Raw genomic sequence first — 19,632 nt, 5'->3', positions numbered from 1 at the left:
TATAATACAGTTATTATTTAGCCCCAGATCATCCCTGATCAAGTAGCTACGATCAAAGACATTCCAAATGCATTCAACCCCGTGATAATGTCTAATATGTCCTTTGCTTTTTTAAGCTTTTAAGTTGTGATTGGAGAGAGATTTGGCTGTTTTTTCAAGTAAGAAGAGCAACTAACTGTTTAGAAGTGTAATCATTGGCTCATTGAATGCTTAATTGCAGGGAAAGTCAATCAGATGGAAAATAATTATTCCTGCATTAATTGAAAATTCAAATTAGCAGGCACCGTTTTGACACAAACATATTTGGCTGAATCTCTTGCCTTCACCCCACCCCATACCCCAGGTCATTTGGCTTCTTGTCAAAGAACCATTCAACCACATGCTACAACTACTGACTCACAGAAATATGGCTGCTGCTACTGTTATCATTGCTGCTGTTGCTGCTCTAATGGTTTCAACTCCTGTATAACACAAGATCAGAAATCTCTACAAATTTGGTTGTGAGCCTTAGTACTTTCTCTCATTTAAACAACATTAAACAACTTCCAGCCGAACAATCAAGCCTTGAAGCAGTTATTTGACATGCTAGAAATAGTAGCTTGATCTTTGTCAAATCACACTATCTATCATCTTATAAAACAAAAGACATATGAGACAATACAGTTAAGACACAACTAAAAGGATCGTCATTGGTCAATTCCAAGTTTGCATGACACAGCAATAATGTTATGCTAAAAAAATGGAATCAATAAACAAAATCAATGTATTTTTTGTGTGGCTAAGGAAAATGATCAACACTTCTGGTTGAGGCTCTTAATCAGAGATGAGAAAGAGAACAGGAAAGGGAAAAGCTGTGTATTGATATATAAAGGTCATGGTAAAGATATAAACATACATATATAGATACATGCTTAAATACATACTTGTATACATACTTATGCACAAACGTACAAAAATACACACATACACACATATATACAGACTTTCCGTATTCCCGAGCGTCATACTAATACATCCTTTTGTTATTTACACCACCTGTCCTCGTCTGTTGTTGTTTTTTCGTACATTCTCCCATATATACATACATACTTATAAACATTCACACATATGTATATTCATATATATACAAAAATACACACTTACTTACAGACATATGCATGCACAAATATATACATATATATCATATATAGACAGAAATACTTATGCATACACACATACATATATACATACATACACACATCATACAAAAATACATAGGTAAAACCCACAGAGACATCAAATGTAAAATTTGAGCTGATAATGAAACAATCGAACAAATTACCATCTGGAGTCAGGTAGGTAAAAGAATATGTCTGAAAAGTGTAGAAATATTATGGGAAAAACAATAACCAAAGAAGTGTACAATAAAGTTTAATACACAAAAGGTAGAAACAGAAGTGAATGTGAAGTTTTGGGTGATAGTCATTGTCAAAAGGAAGAAAAGATAATGGAATAAAGAACTGAAAGACAAAAGAAAGAGAGAAAAAATGCATCATGCACAATTATGGCATCTGTTCACATAGCAGGTGACAAGTGTCAATAAACTATGACCCTTAGGTGTGTGGAAAGGGAGTGGAAAAAGGTTATATGTAAGGTACACATTCCTCAACAGTATTATTTTTGAAGGCACCTAACCTTATGGTTAGTGTTTCAAGTTCAGGATTGTGGGTTCAATTCTGTGACCAGGCAGTGAGTTGTGTCCTCGGGTAAAGTACTTTATTTCAAGTCCTACCAGTCTTTCTCAGCTGAAAATGAGTACCAGTTGATTGTTGTTGCATACTTTCACTGTCATATTTTCTATATTCTACTGAGTCAAAGAAGGAAGTTGTAATGAAGTTGTTTATGCCCACTTCTAACTAGTTAAGCAACTGAAATTATTTGTAAAAGTAGGGCATACACTACCAGGTCATACCAGGCCTCAAAATTTCATTTACACTCCAATGAACAGCACATTGAATTTGTGCCTCTACACTATTTACTTGTAATAACAAAATATGAACTTCTCTCCGAATCTACATATCATGGAGAAGAAGCATTTCTACCCATTCTACACAGCATTTTCCTTGGGTAATGGAACTGCAACTGTAACATCCTACATATATTTTTACTTTTATTTTTATTTTTATTCTATTATTTCCCTTTATACTTCTTATATCCTTCCTTCTCCAAAATAACTCCTTATATTGAACTCTACTATTTCCCTCCAGTTAACTCTCTCATATCGTCTCTGATGATGGGATATCCTTAATATCCCAGAAAGAACTATAAGACTACCTTTCTCTTTATAAATGTCCTATAAATTCCACACAGCCTTCGTTTTGTTGTCTCCCTTTATTTGACATAGACATGCTCACAGAAGACCCACATTAGAATCATCATTCATATTATTATCGAACTGAGAATCTAACTACAGTCCTCCCATAGCACTTAATAGCCTTACCTGCCATTTTAGATCTTCTGGATACCAATACTTCTCATATAGATATATATATATATATATGTGTGTGTGTGTGTGTGTGTGTGTGTGTGTATGTATGTATGTATGTATGTATGTATATACACACATACACACATATATTACAAAGTCCCAACCAGACCTAAGGTTGTAAACAAAGCCATTACAGTGAAGAAACAGATCTAGAAGGACTGGAAGAATGGTGGTAGAAGAGAAATATATCAAGTAACTAGAGGGAAGCTAGAAGACAGGTAAGCTTAGCCAGGGGACAAGTAGAAAGGAGGAGGCTTGCCAATGTTCTGTAATATGAGGACCAGAGGCTTGAAGTGCTTTGGATTGCAAGACAGTGTGTCTGAGAAAATCATGATGTGGCAGGAGAGAAATGTGTTTGCATGGATAATGGCTAACTTACCGTTAGTGATTCTGCAAAAGAGGTTTGGAAGTGCCACTATGAAAGACTGCTGATTGCAGAGAATGCATGGGAGAAGGAGGGCACAACAGAGGGCCCAGCTATTTGAATCAACAGTAGCTTGGTAGATAAGCAACTAGGGTTATGAAGACAGGGAAAACCTCCAGCCCATCAGGAATCACTGCTGAGATGCTTGAAATATCTGGTGGAGTGGGATATGACCTGATAACCCATATAGTTAATCAGATTGTCCACAAGGGAGTCATAGCCAATGATTGGTGTAGCAGCATTATAGGCAACTGCTACAAAGGCAAAGGTAATGCCCTAGACAGAAATAATTACAGAGGAATCAGTTTGCTGGACCAAGTGACGAAATTTGCAGAAAGGGTCATAACTTAATTAATTCAGATGTGAGTTAGCATAGATGAGATGCTGTTTGGATTTGTGCGAGGGAGAAGCATCACGGATGCTATATTCCTGGTGAGGAAATATCAGAAGTACCTAGCCAAAAATAAACCTCTGTATCTGGCTTTTGTTGACATGGAGAAAGCCTTTGAGTGGGTCCTTCGCTCCTCTATCTGATGGGCAATGTGGAAGCTAGGGATAGATGAGTGGTTTGCGAGAGAGTGGTACAAGCTATGTACAGGGATGCTGTTAGTAGAGTGAGAGTCACCGATGAGTATAGCAAGGAAATTAATGTACAAATAGGAACCCACCAGGGTTCAGTTCTTAGCCCCCTTCTTATTTATCATGGTCCTCCAAGCTATAACTGAGGAATTTAAAACTAGCTGCCCTTGGAAGCTCTTCTATGTCAATGACCTTGTCCTCATTGCTGAATCACTATCAGAACTAGAGAAAAAATTTCAGGTATGGAAGCATGGACTGGGATCAAAGGGCTTTAGAGTTAATTTAGCAAAGACCAAAGTATAGATAAGTAGGAAAGCAAACAAATCACAGATCACTTCAGGGAGATGTCTCTGCTCGATATGTAGAAAAGGTGTTGGGAGAAACTCTATAAGGTACACCCAATGTAAGCATTAGACACATAAAAGGTGCAGTGATATCAATGGAAGACTAACAGAGAAAGTATTCTTTACATGTGGCAAATGTGCAGGTACATTAAACACCAGGTATGTACAGAAAGTAGACTCCCTCAAATGTCAGAGGGGATCCTTGGACGTAGTAGACAGTTTCCATTACTTAGGTGAACAAGTTAGTAGTGGTGGAAGCTATTCTGAAAGCATAGCTGCTAGAATAAGAATAGGCTGGGTGAAGTTCAGAGAGCTACTGCCAAAACAGTTATAGGGCCTGGGGAGCTCTTCAGCTGGCCAGCTCTTGTCAAACTGTCCAACTCATGCCAGCATGCAAAACGGACATTAAATGATGAAGATGATGATGATGATGATGATGATGATGATGATGATGATGATGACAGCAGGTTGCTCGGGTTAAATTTGACTTTGCATAAAAGGAAAAGAAAACACAATATCCCATCAAAAAATAAAAGTATTTTAAAAAATTAAAAGATATCAACTATATTATAATTAGGAGGAAACAGTTTACTTGAAGTAGATGTCCTCAGGTCCCACCACAGCCTCAAAACAACTCTGGAACCTAGCACATGAGGTTCTCATTGTCTCCCTGGGAAGATCTTTAAACATCTTGATCTTGGCCACCAGCTCAACCTTGGTTTTGCAGGCAGAGCAGTTGTCTTTCGCAACCCCACCCCACACACACACACAATAATCCATGGAATTACAATTAAAGGAATTAGGAGGCCAGAAATTGGGGCTGGTGAAGTGATAGGAACTCTCTGACAACCATTTCTGACACTTTCAGGAATTGGCAAGAAGACAAATCCAGCTGCCATACAGTTAGCCTTCCAGCAGTAACCCATTCCAGTCAGATTTGGAGCACAATCTCCTGCTGCTTCACAATGGCTGTCTGAATTGAACTTAAGGACCTGTTCATCTGTTGTTGGAGGAACTCTGACATGTGGACAGTTATAATGCTGGTCGTATCACTTCCTGCAGGATATGGCTTCATAGTCTCCGTTACAGCTGTCCAAGTCCCATCCTACAGTGTTCACAGAGTATTGAGCATCAGTGATGATGCTGACATTTGGATACCTGACATAAATCTTCATGATACAGGTTATTCTTTTCTAATATACAGGTAGCTTCCAATCCGCCATATCAGCTAATTTTTTCTCAACCATAACTTTAATCTTTATGCTCCCCAAGCCATTGATTGCTTACTAATACATCAAGATGTTCCAGAAAGAAGACATAAAAAAATCCTCAAAATTAGCCTGAACACCATGTGTGTGTGTGTGTGTGTGTGTGTGTAGACACACACACATACACACACACACACATACACAGACACACATACACACACATACTCATACATGTATTCGTATTGCCAGTAGACAATATTAACATCATATGTATGTATATTTTATTCAGCTCCACAGTTACAAAAGTGTCTCAAGAGCCAACAATTTCATGCGTTCTATTCACAAAACTTTGACCCTTAAACTATGTATGTAGCTTTATAGCCAAATTAGAAGCACATACACACACACACACACACACACACACACACACACACACACACACACACACACACACAAGGAAGTAGACAGTGCTTTAAAAGCAAAGAGACAGGCTTGGAAAAACTGGAGAAATGGTGGAAGCAGAGAATTCTATCAAGTAGCCTAAAGGGCAGCTAGGCATCAGGTTTACGCAGCAAAAAGAATAGCTGAAGGTAAGAGATTTGCAAATGTTCTACAGTATGAGGACCAGAGATGTGAGGTGTTCAGGATTGCAAAGCAGTGTATCAGAGAAAATAGAGATGTGGTGAGTGAGAAATGTGTACGAATGGATAATGGTATGCTTGCAATTAGTGACTCAGAGAAGTAAGATGCATGGAAGTGTCACTATGAAAGGTTACAAAATGTGGAAAATGAACAGAAGAAGGAGAGTTTACCATATATCAAACCAATTGAGAGACTAGCAGTCATCAGAGTTGATAGCAACATGATAGATAAGGCAATTAAGTATATGATAAGACAATTAAGCATAATAGATAAGGCAATTAAGTATATGAAGTTTGTGTGTGAACGGCTATACTCCATGGCAGTAACACAGAAGACATGCGTAGACTAGAGATAAATGAAGGTAGTATGTTTTCTCTCTCTCTCTCTTTCTCCTGCACTTCCCTCAGGTTGGGTAGCCATGTATCTTCTTTGCGGCAGCACACCTGTTCCTGTCATCGTTCCTGATCTCTCTCTCTCTCTCTCTCTCTCTCCCCCCAGCTAGGTAACCTCATACCTCCTCTACAGCAAAACACCTGTTTCTGTTTCCCTGTCTCACTAAAACTTTTCATCATCTGACACAAGATCTCCTCCTCCAATGCCCTCTCTTCTCTCAAAAGATCATTGTCTTGCAAGTTACTTGGTGACCCTGTCAGTGCAGGTGCCACTTAAAAAGCATTCGATCTACACTGTAAAGTGGTTGGCGTTTGGAAGGGCATCCAGCTGTAAAAACCTTGCCAAAACTGACCTCACCTGTGCTTGTGCCATGTAAAAAGCACTAAGTCCACTCTGCTGAGTGATTGGTGTTAGGAAGGGGCAACCGGGTGTAAAATTCCTGCCAAAATAGTCACAGAAGTCTGGTGCAGGCTTCTGCCTGGCCAGCTCCTATCAAACCATCTCGCGCATGCCAGCATAGAAGATGGACGTTAAACAATGATAATGATGATAATGATATATATATATATATATATATATAAACTCTTTTACTCTTTTACTTGTCGCAGTCAAATGACTGCGACCATGCTGGAGCACTGTCTTTAGTCGAACAAATCAATCCCAGGACTTATTCCTTTGGTCACTTTTGCTGAATCACCAAGTTACAGGGATGTAAACACAGCAACATTGGTTATCAAGCGATGGTGGTGGGGGACAAGCACTGATACACAAATATAAACACACACACATGTATATATATGTATATGACAGATTTCTTTCAATTTCCATCTACCTAATCCACTCACAAGGCTTTGGTCAGCCGGTGGCTATAATAGAAGGTGCCATGCAGTAGGACTGAACCCACAACCATGTGGTTGGGAAGCAAGCTTCTTACCACATAGCCACTCCTATATATATGTAGCTCTAACAGAACACTTTTAATATAGGCACTGGTTCTGTGTGACACCTTGGGCAAGTGTCTTCTACTATTGCCTTGGGCTGACCAAATCCTTGTGAGTGGATTTGGTAGACAGAAACTGGAAGAATCCCATTGTATATACATGATAGACCGCCAGCCACTATATAGCCACTTTTTCTATTTTCCCTCCCTATTTATTTCTGTGTTCCTTTCTGTCAAAGAGTGTAGGCTCAAAACGTAAAAGACTTTCTCATTTACTGAGTGTTAAACTAATACATCAGTTTGTTGTTTACATACCCATCTTTGTCTTTTTGTTTTTTATAAATTCTCACTATATTTATGTGTGTGTGTCTGTCCCCCTGCCATCGCTTGATGACTGATGTTGGCATGTTTATGTTCCCGTAACTTAGCAGTTCAGCAAAAGAGACCAATTAATATTATGGTTTTACTCATAAATAATACTACCCCACATTAATGTATATCTTATTTTAACTAGATATGTTTATCTTGTTCTAATTATTATTGTTCCCTATAGTTTTAAACTTAGTAATTTAGTGTTTCATTATATTATTCTAAATATACTGTAGAATAGATATTTTTCTTTAATACTTTGACCTTAATTCCCTTACCTTAAATTTTTTCCAAATTCTTACCACTCCTTAGGGTATTGTCCTTCCATTTCCTTTTTTTCTTTTTTTTCCCCTCATGCTTGATTTACCCTTAACCTGCTGTCCATCACTACTTAATCTATCTTCCTCTAAATTTGAAATTACTACTATCCCTCCAATTAGATTTTAAATTCTTGTTTGATTCACTAGTCTGTTAAACAGCAGCATAGTCGAGATGGTATGTTTTCTTCTCTTACTCTTATTTTTGCAAACATCTTCAAAATGACTTTCTAAAATGAAATTCCATTATGCAGCTGAGGAGTACATTTTCATTGTAAATTCTATGTGGTGTTCTCACTACATGAATAAATGGAGCTTGTACAAAACGTACGTACTGCTATAACCTATTGAATTTTTGTTGCTTAACTTCAAATTTTATTCACCAAATCTCTTGATTTTGTTTTTGGTTTAAACCAAATTCTGGTGCCTCAAACATTTTAAGTACCACATTTAATCTTTTGATTAAATCTACATTATATATATATATATATATATATATATCATCATCATCATCATTATCATCATCATCATTGTTTAACATCCACCTTCCATGCTGGCATAGGTAGGATGGTTTGATAGGAAGACTGCACCAGACTTCTGTGTCTGTTTTGACATGGTTTTCCAGCTGGATGCCCTTCCTAACACCAATCACCCCACAGAGTGGACTGAGTACTTTTTACGTGGCATGAGCACAAGTGAGATCAGTTATATCATCATTTTTACAGTTGGATCCCCTTCCAAATGCCAACAACTTTACAGTGTGGACTGGATGCATTTTCACACGGCACCAGCACTGGCAGGGTCACCAAGTAACTTGCAAGACAAAGAGCTTTTGAAAGGGGAGGGAGAATTGGAGGAAGTGGCCTTGTGTCACATGATGAAAGGTTAGAATGTAACTGAGAGACAGAAAGAGATATCTTGCTGTAGAGGAGGTACAAGGTTACCCAACCATAGAGAGAAAGAGAGAGTGATTAAGATAGTCAAGGTCATTTACCTGATGGAAAGAGTGTCTTATCTGCTTTCTTTCTAATAACAACTTTTGTTTTTGCAAGGTAAACACTTTGATACCAGATTTAGCGTCCATACCTGGAATTTCTTCTTCAATTATGCTACAGATTCAGCAATAAGAACAAGGGCATTAGCATATAATAGTTCCCATGGGCATCCACTTTTGTATTCCTCTGTTATGGCCTGAAAGACTATGATGAATGAGAGTGGATTAAGAGTTAAGCCCTGGTGAACCCCTACCTGTGCACTAAATTCAGCACCGACTCCAACATTATGTATATGCGTGTGTATCATCATCATCATCATCATCGTTTAACGTTTACTTTCCATGCTATGCTAGCATGGGTTGGGCGATTTGACTGAGGATTGGCAAGCCAGAAGGCAGTACCAGGCTCCAATCTGATCTGGCAGAGTTTCTACAGCTGAATGCCCTTCCTAATGACAACTACTCCGAGAGTGTAGTGGGGGCTTTTACGTGCCACCGGCACAAGGGCCAGTCACGTGGTACTGGCAATGGCCATGCTCAAAAAGGTGTTTTTTACGTGCCACCTGCACGGGAACCAGTCCAGCGGCACTGGCAACAACCTCACTCGAATGATTTTCTAATGTGCCACCAGCACAAATGCTAGAAGGCAATGCTGGTAACGATTACACTCAAATGGTGCTATTTACGGGCCACTAGCATGGAAGCCAGACAGCTGCTCTGGCAATTAACATGCTCGGACAGTGCTGTTAGTGCTCCACTGGCGCAGGTGCCAGTCATCGAGTATGGTTCAATTATGATTTCACTTGCCCCAACAGGTCTTTACAAGCAGAGTTTAGTGTCCAATGAAGGAGAGGTTGGCATAGGTGCCAGACATCAGATTCGGTTCAATTTCGATTTCAGATTTCAAATTTCAAATTCCAAATTCACTTGCCTCAACAGGTCTTCACAAGCAGGGTTTTTAGTGTCCAATGAAGTAAAGATACGAATTAGTGAGCTAGTTACACTTCTGGCAGAGGTCACAGATTATGCTCTCACTTGCCTTGTCAGATTTTCTCACGTACAGCATATTTCCAAAGGTCCCAGTCACTGGTCATTAACTTGGTGAGGCGTAAAGTTCGAAGGTCGTGCTTCACTACCTCATACCAGGTCTTCCTGGGTCTACCTTTTCCACAGGTTCCCTCAACTGCTAGGGTGTGGCACTTTTTCACACAGCTATCCTCATCCATTCTTGCCACATGTCCATACCAGCGCAATCGTCTCTCTTGCACACTACAACTGATGCTTCTTAGCTCTAACTTTTCTCTCAAGATACTTACACTTTGTCAAGTATGCACGCTGACATTACACATTCATTGGAGCATACTGGCTTCGTTTCTTGCAAGCTTACGCATGTCCTCAGCAGTCACGGCCCATGTTTCACTGCCATGTAGCATGGCTGTTTGTACACATGCGTCATACAGTGAGAGGCCCTTTGACACCAACAGAGGTAAGAGCTCTCTAAACTTTGCCCAAGCTACTCTTATTCTAGCAGCTACACTTTCAGTGCACCCTCCCCCGCTACAAACTTTGTCACCTAGGTAACGGAAGCTATCAACTACTTCTAGTTTTTCTCCCTGGAGTGTGGCAAAGGTTATTTTCTGCACATTTTCAGTGTTTATTGCTCCTGAGCATCTGCCACATACAAAAACTATCTTGCTAGTTAGCCTTCCTTCGATATTGCTGAACCTTGTATGTGACCATAGCTTACACTGGGCACATCTTATGGAGTTTCTACCTATGCCTTTTCTACAGATCGAGCAGGGCCATCTACCTGAAGGGATTTATGTTTTGTCTACCTTCCTACTTATTAGGACCTTGGTTTTAGCTAGTTTTGTCTACCTTCCTACTTATTAAGACTTTGGTGTTAGCTAGTTTTGTCTACCTTCCTAATATATATATAAATACAGTGTACATTTAAACACATAAGAGGTATCTATCATAGGATTCCCTCACACTAGAAAGAACAGCTAAGTTCCATACCACTACTAGGGATAAAATTTCGAAAGGAATGAAAAATAAAAACATTTACCAACTAGCTTCCTGGACCATTGGTTTCAGATTTTTATTTTAGCAAATAAAATAATTTGCTAAGTGAAATCTTCATCAGCAGGTACACCAAAGATTAAACATATATACACGAGGCAATCAAATATATACCCCATGCTTATACATTCTAATTTTTCAAATCTACCGCCCAAGCGCAGCTCCTCGTTGGCAGTAGATAGAATGCCAGCGTTAAAATTCGAAAAATTATCCAAAAAATTCTCAATAATTAATCATATCGAAGGGAAGTAGAAATATTAGAAATTTCTACTACAAGTGGCTTAGCATGTAAAAATTTAGTCCAAAGACTATATATTATTCATTTAAATACAGTGTACATCTAAACACATAAGAGGTATTCATCATAGGATTCCCCTATGCTAGAAAGAACAGCTAAGTTCCAAACCACTATTAGGGTTAAAATTTCGAAAGGAATCATCATCATCATCATTGTTTAACGTCCGCTTTCCATGCTAGCATGGGTTGGATGATTTCACTGAGGACTGGTGGACCAGGTGGCTACACCAAGCTCTAATCTGATTTGGCAGAATTTCTACAACTGGATGCCCTTTCTAATACCAACCACTCCGAGAGTGTAGTGGGTGCTTTTACATGTCACCGGCACGAAGGCCAGTCCAGCGGTACTGGCAACGATCTCGCTCGAATGTCTTTTCACGTGCCACTGGCACAAGTGCCAGGAAGGCGACGTTGTAATGATCACACTCAAATGGTGCTAATTACAGCACAGAAGCCAGACAGCTGGTGCTCTGGCAACGATCACGCTCAGACGGTGCTCTTAGTGCTCCACTGGTACAGGTGCCATCACGATTTCGCTTTTGCTTGCCCCAACAGGTCTTCGCAAGCCGAATTTAGTGTTCAATGAAAGAGATGTTGGCATGGGTGCCAGTCTACAAATTTAGTTCGATTTCGATTTCACTTGCTTCAACAGGTCTTCGCAAATGGAGTTTAGTGTCCATTGAAGGAATGTTACGTGTAAGTGGGCTGGCTACATCCCTGGCTGAGGCCTTGGATTTTGGTCTCATTTGGCTTGCCGGGTTTTCTCATGCACAGCATATTTCCAAAGGTCTCGGTCACAAGTCATTGCCTCAGTGAGGCCTAATGTTCAAAGGTTGTGCTTCACCACCTCATCCCAGGTCTTCCTAGGCCTGCCTCTTCCCCAAGTTCCCTCAACCACTAGAGTGTGGCACTTTTTCACACAGCTATCCTCATCCTTTCTTGCCACATAAAAACATTTACCATCTAGCTTTCTGGACCATTGGTTTCAAATTTTTACTTTAGCAAATAAAATAATTTGCTAGGTGAAATCTTCATCAGCAGGTACACCAAAGATTAAACATATATACAAGAAGCATATATATACATGGGGCATATATTTAACCTAGCAAATTATTTTATTTGCTAAAATAAAAATCGGAAACCAATGGTCCAGAAAGCTAGTTGGTAAATGTTTTTATTTTTCATTCCTTTCGAAATTTTATCCCTAATAGTGGTTTGGAACTTTGCTGTTCTTTCTAGCGTCGGGGAATCCTATGATGGATACCTCTTATGTGTTTAGATGTACACTGTATTTATATGAATAATATATATAGTCTTTGGACTAAATTTTTGCACGCTAAGCCACTGGTAGTAGAGATTTCTAATACATCTATTTCCCTTCAATATTATTAATTATATATATATATATAGTGAAGGCACATGGCTTAGTGGTTAGACTGTTACATTCATGATCGCTAGATCATGGGTTTAATACCTGGACTGGTCAGCACATTGTGTTCTTGAGCAAGACACTTCATTTCACGTTGCTCCAGTCCCCCTTTCAGGGAGGAATACTGGCCTGCTTGCCTAGTCAGTGGGGTGGCATCTATTAAAAGGCTAAAACAATTCAAAACACATTATGACCAGCATTGTGTAACAACATCTGGTAGCCTGGTCGATCATGAGATCATGAGATCTTGTGATATATATATCATCATCATCATCATCATCATCATCGTTTAACGTCCGCTTTCCATGCTAGCATGGGTTGGACGATTTGACTGAGGACTGGTGAAACCGGATGGCAACACCAGGCTCCAGTCTGATTTGGCAGAGTTTCTACAGCTGGATGCCCTTCCTAACGCCAACCACTCAGAGAGTGTAGTGGGTGCTTTTACGTGTCACCCGCACGAAAACGGCCACGCTCGAAATGGTGTCTTTTATGTGCCACCCGCACAAGCCAGTCCAGGGGCACTGGCAACGATCTCGCTCGAAAATCCTACAGGAGCCAGTCAGGCGGTACTGGCAACGGCCACGCTCAAAATGGTCCATCTCATGTGCCACCCGCACAAGAACCAGTCCAGGGGCACTGGCAACGATCTTACTTGGCTTGCCGGGTCTTCTCACGCACAGCACATTTCCAAAGGTCTCGGTCCGTAGTCATCGCCTCGGTGAGGCCCAATGTACGAAGGTCTTGCCTCACCACCTCAGCCCAGGTCTTCCTGGGCCTACCTCTTCCACGGGTTCCCTCAACTGTTAGGGTGTGGCACTTTTTCACGCAGCTATCCTCCTCCATTCTCACCACATGTCCATACCAGCGCAATCGTCTCTCTTGCACGCCACAACTGATGCTTCTAATGTTCAGCTTTTCTCTCAAGATACTTACACTCTGACGGGTATTCACATTGACATTACACATCCAACGGAGCATACTGGCTTCATTCCTTGCGAGCTTACGTATGTCCTCAGCAGTTACAGCCCATGTTTCACTGCCATGTAGCATGGTTGTTCGTACGCATGCGTCATACAGTCTGCCTTTTACTCTGAGTGAGAGTCCCTTTGTCGCCAGCAGGGGTAAGAGCTCTCTAAACTTTGCCCAGGCTATTCTTATTCTAGCAGCTACACTTTCAGCGCACCCACCCCCACTACTAACTTGGTCGCCCAGATAGCGGAAGCTATCGACTACCTCTAGTTTTTCACCCTGGAATGAGATAGAAGTTGTTTCCTGTTTGTTTGCAGTCTTTATTGCACCTGAACATCTGCCACAAACAAAAACTAACTTGCTAGTTAACCTGCCTTTGATGTTGCTGCACCTCTTATGTGTCCATAGCTTGCACCGGGTACATCTTATAGAGTTACTACCTACTCCTTTTCTACATACTGAGCAGGGCCATCTACCTGAAGGGGTTTGTGTTTTATCTACCTTCCTACTTATTAGGATTTTGGTTTTAGCTAGGTTGACTCTAAGGCCCTTCAATTCTAGACCTTGCTTCCACACCTGAAACTTCTCCTCTAGTTCTGATAGTGACTCCGCAATTAGGGCAAGGTCATCAGCATAGAGGAGCTCCCAGGGGCAACCTGTCTTGAACTCCTCTGTGATTGCCTGGAGGACTATGGTAAATAATAGGGGGCTGAGGACGGAACCTTGGTGGACCCCTACCTCTACCCGGAATTCATTGCTGTACTCATTTCCAACCCTCACCTTACTGGCCGCATCTCTGTACATGGCTCGCACAGCTCTCACTAGCCATTCTTCTATCCCAAGTTTCCTCATTGACCACCAGATAAGGGATCGGGGGACCCTGTCAAAGGCTTTCTCCATGTCAACGAAAGCCAGGTACAGAGGTTTATCCTTGGCTAGGTATTTCTCTTGCAACTGTCTCACTAGAAATAAGGCATCAGTAGTGCTTTTACCTGGCACGAACCCAAACTGCATCTCATCTAAATTGATTCGCTCCCTAATTAGTTGGGCTATGACCCTCTCTGTAACTTTCATAACCTGATCTAACAGCTTGATGCCTCTGTAATTATTTGTATCTAAAGCGTCCCCTTTACCTTTGTAGCAGTTGACTATGATGCTGCTACACCAGTCATAGGGTATGACTCCTTCGTGTATCACCTGGTTCGTAATACGGGTGACTAGGCTATAGCCAACACTGCCAGATATTTTGAGCATCTCTGCAGTGATTCCTGATGGGCCGGGGGCTTTCCCGGTCTTCATACTCTTAATTGCTTTATCTACCCTGGTACTATCAACTCGGATAGCTGGTCCCTCTATTGGGACGACATAAGGCAGGCTCTCTTTCTCCCATTCATTCTCTTTATTAAGCAATCTATCGTAGTGGCATCTCCAGACCTCTTTCTTTGCATCCTCATTTAATGCAAGCGTACCATCATCCATGCGAACACATTTCTCTCCTACAACATCACTATTCTCTCTCCTACACTGTCTTGCAACCCGAAATACCTCGAGTCTTTGGTCCTCACGGCGCAGAACATTGGCAAATCTTTCCTTATCTGCTTCCCCTCTGGCTAAATAAACCTGTCGCCTAGCCTCCCTTCTGGCACATTGGTACAATTCCCTGCTACCACCGTTCTTCCAGTCCTTCCAAGCTTGTTTCTTTTGTCTAATAGCCCTGTCTACCTCCTTGTTCCACCACCACGTTACTCTGGGTTGGGAGGGGACCTTACACCACCCACAAATCTGGTCGGTGGCTTTCAACAGGTTGTCCCGCAGAAATCTCCAATTGTCTTCCACGTTGTATGATGCTATATCCCCTTCTATTTCGTTAAATGCTTCAAGTAACTTGTCTCTAAGTCTCTGTCCGTTTGCAGGGTCTTTAAGCTTCCACACCCTTCTTCTCCAAGCCTGTCTAATTCTGGGCACCCATTTTGCCTTGATCCCAAAGTCGCTAACTACTAATCTATGTTGTGGGGTACATTCTTCGCCAGGGTAGGTTTTGGCATTTATAAGCCGCCCTCTTTCCCTATTTCTGGCGAGGATGTAGTCGATTTGGCTAGAGTGTCTGCCGGAGCGGTAGGTGACTAGGTGACTGGCAGGTTTCCTGAAGTTGGTATTGCAGACCATAAGATTGGTTGCATCACAGAACTCCAGCAGTCTGGTTCCCTCCTCGTTGCGGGAACCGAAGCCATAGCCTCCATGTATGCCATGGAAGCCCCCAGCACGACGTCCGACATGACCGTTGAAGTCTCCAGCCACAAAGAGAAGGTCCCTGTCACTCGTCGACGAGGTAGTTTGCAAGAGGGTGTCATAGAATTGGTCTTTCAGACCATCTGGTAGCCCAGGTTGAGGTGCATAGGCTGAGATGACAGTAGCTAATCTATGATGAAGCACTAGTCTGATCTTAAGTACTCTGTCACTTACTCTAACGACCTCGATTACCTTATCCACCCATTTCTCCGCTAGAAGTATTCCTACGCCCCCGACCCCGTCAGTGTTCCCTGCCCAGAAAATCTTGTACCTGTGTTCTTTGCCTGTGAGGAACCTTGCAGAACCTCCTCTCCATCTTACTTCCTGGATGCAGCACATATCTACGCATCTCCGTTCAAGCATCTCAACAATTTCACCAGATCTACCTTTCAGCGTGCCGACGTTGAGAGTATATATATATATATATATATCACATGTATATATATATATATATATATATATATATATATATATATATATCATATGTATGTATGTATGTGTACATATGTATGTGTATATATATGTGTGTGTGTGTGTGTGTGTGTGTGTATATGGAACATGATGATCATGATGATGTACCGATTTATATATGTCTGTATACACTCTCACACAAATATTATTCAGTGTGCTATGCTATTGTAATAAATCAGTAGGTCTAAATCATTAAAACATCAAGTGCATAAATTTCCAGTGATTGATTATTAATATAAATTGATAAACTCACTGCCGAGAAGTGATTACTCTTTCTCTAAAAGCCACTAAGTCTCTTTTCTTTTCACCATGAAATATTAAAAGACATTTCATGGGATCCAAGGCAGAATTTAATGATATTACCAGATATTATGCATTGTGGGTAGACAGCAAGAGGATAGCAATATTTTCGATGAGATATTTGCTTAAACTATTCATTTTCTAAACCATTTTGGTGTATTGCTTTTTCATTCATATCCTTCAAACTTTCCTTTATCTATTTACATCTCCAGTGATTTCTTATTCCGTTCCACTCAGAACAAACAATTGCATCACCACACAAACACACACACACACACACACACACACACACACACACACACACACACACACACACACACACACAGAAGTATGTGTGCATATACACAGATACACATTATGATATGTGTACAGGGATGCAAACGTGTTTGAATGTATACAAATGTCCATACATACATTACCACATGCTATTTCTTGAAAACATGAATGAAACATATACACATTTTTATACATACACATGTTTACATATCTGTTACTGAATGCATACACAGATGGGAGTCTGCAAGAGAGCCTCTATGTGGTTACCTAACCTGCTAGATATAGCAGTCAAATGTCCCTCAAATCACATCCCTCTATCTTAAAGAAGGAAATACAATGGTTTGTTGATGCTGGATTCATGTACAAAATGGAGTAGTCACAGATGGAATGCCTTTCATCATAAGTCTGCTCAATCAAGACTGACCTGGGTTAAACAAGAACAACAGCAGTAGATGCATGCAGACACATACAATCACACATGCACAAATACATACACCCACATATCCACACATGCATCCGTGCATACATCCACACATGCAGAAACACAAGCACATACATCCAGACATTCACAAATACACACACACACACACACACACACACACACACACATATACACACCCACACCAACATACACATGTACACACACATACAGTAATTAGAAGTCCAACTTTCATTAACTTTTTATATTTCTAATTAAAACTAATATTTATTTCTTCCAAACTAATGTTGTTATTGTCATTATTACTGCTGTTGTTGTTGTAGTAGTAGTAGTAGTAGTAGTAGTAGTAGTAGTAGTAGTAGTAGTAGTAGTAGTAGTAGTGGTGGTGGTGGTAGTAGTTATTGTTCCAACTCCAATTTCATGAACCTATGAGTATACTAGTTATATTAACTATCTCAGACAAGATTATTCAATGCATCTTTACTGTATATTATGTTAGGATGTGACTGGAAAAGGAAGACGTTTGACTGTTCTGATTTGACCATGTAGATATTTCTTCATTGGCTCAGTAGAACTTTAGGTTTTCAGGAGAGATAGTCAAAGATGTTATGTTGTGATACAAATGCTTTCCCAAAGGTCAAATAAGTCGGTCTTTTTTCCCCTCTGAAGTGAAACTCTATTAAATTCCTGGTTCGTTACATAATCCAAATTACTCATTATCTTAATAACATTCTGAAATTGAAGTTTTCCTGTGGAGGACACAGCTGACAGTTACCCATCCGTATACTGTGTTTTATTTTGATGAAGATATTTTCTATTAGTCTGTTCTGGAAGATTATGTCCGTCTCAGACCTTTTGAGATCTGTGAGCAAAGAACCAACATCTCTACTGATGTTACACTAAGCAATGCATTGGTGGTGTGCACAGTTGTTTTACAACTAGTGCATAAAGGAAAAAGTGCACACACACAAGATTTCTGAGACCAAATTAATAGTACACACTTAAAAGTGGAATGCATTTCTTGGGGAGGTGGTGCAATATAGCATTTGAGCAATGATTAGTTGCATGGACACTCACATACTTTGCAAGGATAAAATTTGCACACCAACAAAAGTTAGAGGGAACATTTACCTCACCAGAAATGCATCAGTTCTATTTGATTATAGGACAGCACCATTGAAGACCCTATATTGTGTAGTTTTAGAAATTGAGCTCCTATGATTCAATTCTTCTCAAGTTATACATGCAGAGGAATTGAAGTGAAGTACTGGAAGGTAGGTAATCACTAGGCATTTCTACAATGTTGCTGCTACTTAGTGTGATAAATTACTCCTTATTAGAAGGAACCCTTGTGAATTAAGTCCTTTGGTTATAAATACATCATGATGACAGTCAGGAAGATTGACTTAGTTGTTCACTGCCTCATTGACTCCATCTACAATTCTATAATCTTGCTGTTAGTTAGAGTGATAAATTATTTCTTCATTAAAGAGAATCATTGTAAATTAAGTCCCTTGCTTATAGATATACCATAGTGATTGTGAAAGTGACAAGTTACACTTGATTGTTCAATACTGTGTGGGCTCTGTCATCTCCCCTTGCTAACATTAATGATTGAAGTATTCCACTAGTGTCTCTTCTGTGTTTTAATTGAAAATCTTGTCCAGTATGTTTTCTTATGTTTCAGAGCAGGAAATTAACCATCCATTGAACCACTTTCTCACGCTGTCAAGAATAATTACTGTATTGTTACAAATATAATTAAACCATCTGTCTACCTGGAGAAGTAACAGCCAAACTACTCCACCATAACTGTCAGTAGAATGATCTGAAGAAAAATCAAATGATAGGGTTATATACATTGCAATAATAATAATTTCTGACATTGATATAACACTTATGATATGGTAGTAGATGTTGTTTTGTTAATTGACTCAACCCCAGCTCATTACTGGTACCTAGTTTATCAGTGTTGATTGGCTAAAGAAAAAATTGACATCTGAAAGGATTATGACTCATAATGCAGAGAGACAGGTGATTTACTAATTCTGAAAACTTCATCACGTATTGCAGTTGTTGGTATTTAACCCCAGGTCAGCATGATCCTACAGATTTATAATCAAAAGACATTGTAGTCATGACCATCCAATCTCTTTTTTAGCCACAGTGTACCCAGGATTATCTTATTCAATATGTTCTTTTAAAGACTTTAGTGTGTGATTTCAAGGAAGTTTTGCTGCATTTTTTGGCTGTCCTCCTCACTGCAGCTAATATTGTTCTTACCAATGATAACACATATAAAGGGAAGTATTTATGCCATCAGTGAAGAATCTCAAAGTA

Source organism: Octopus bimaculoides, chromosome 8 (genome assembly GCF_046866305.1).
Source record: "Octopus bimaculoides isolate indiv1 chromosome 8, ASM4686630v1, whole genome shotgun sequence".
NCBI lineage: Eukaryota > Metazoa > Mollusca > Cephalopoda > Octopoda > Octopodidae > Octopus > Octopus bimaculoides.
This window is presented reverse-complemented; position numbering follows the sequence as displayed.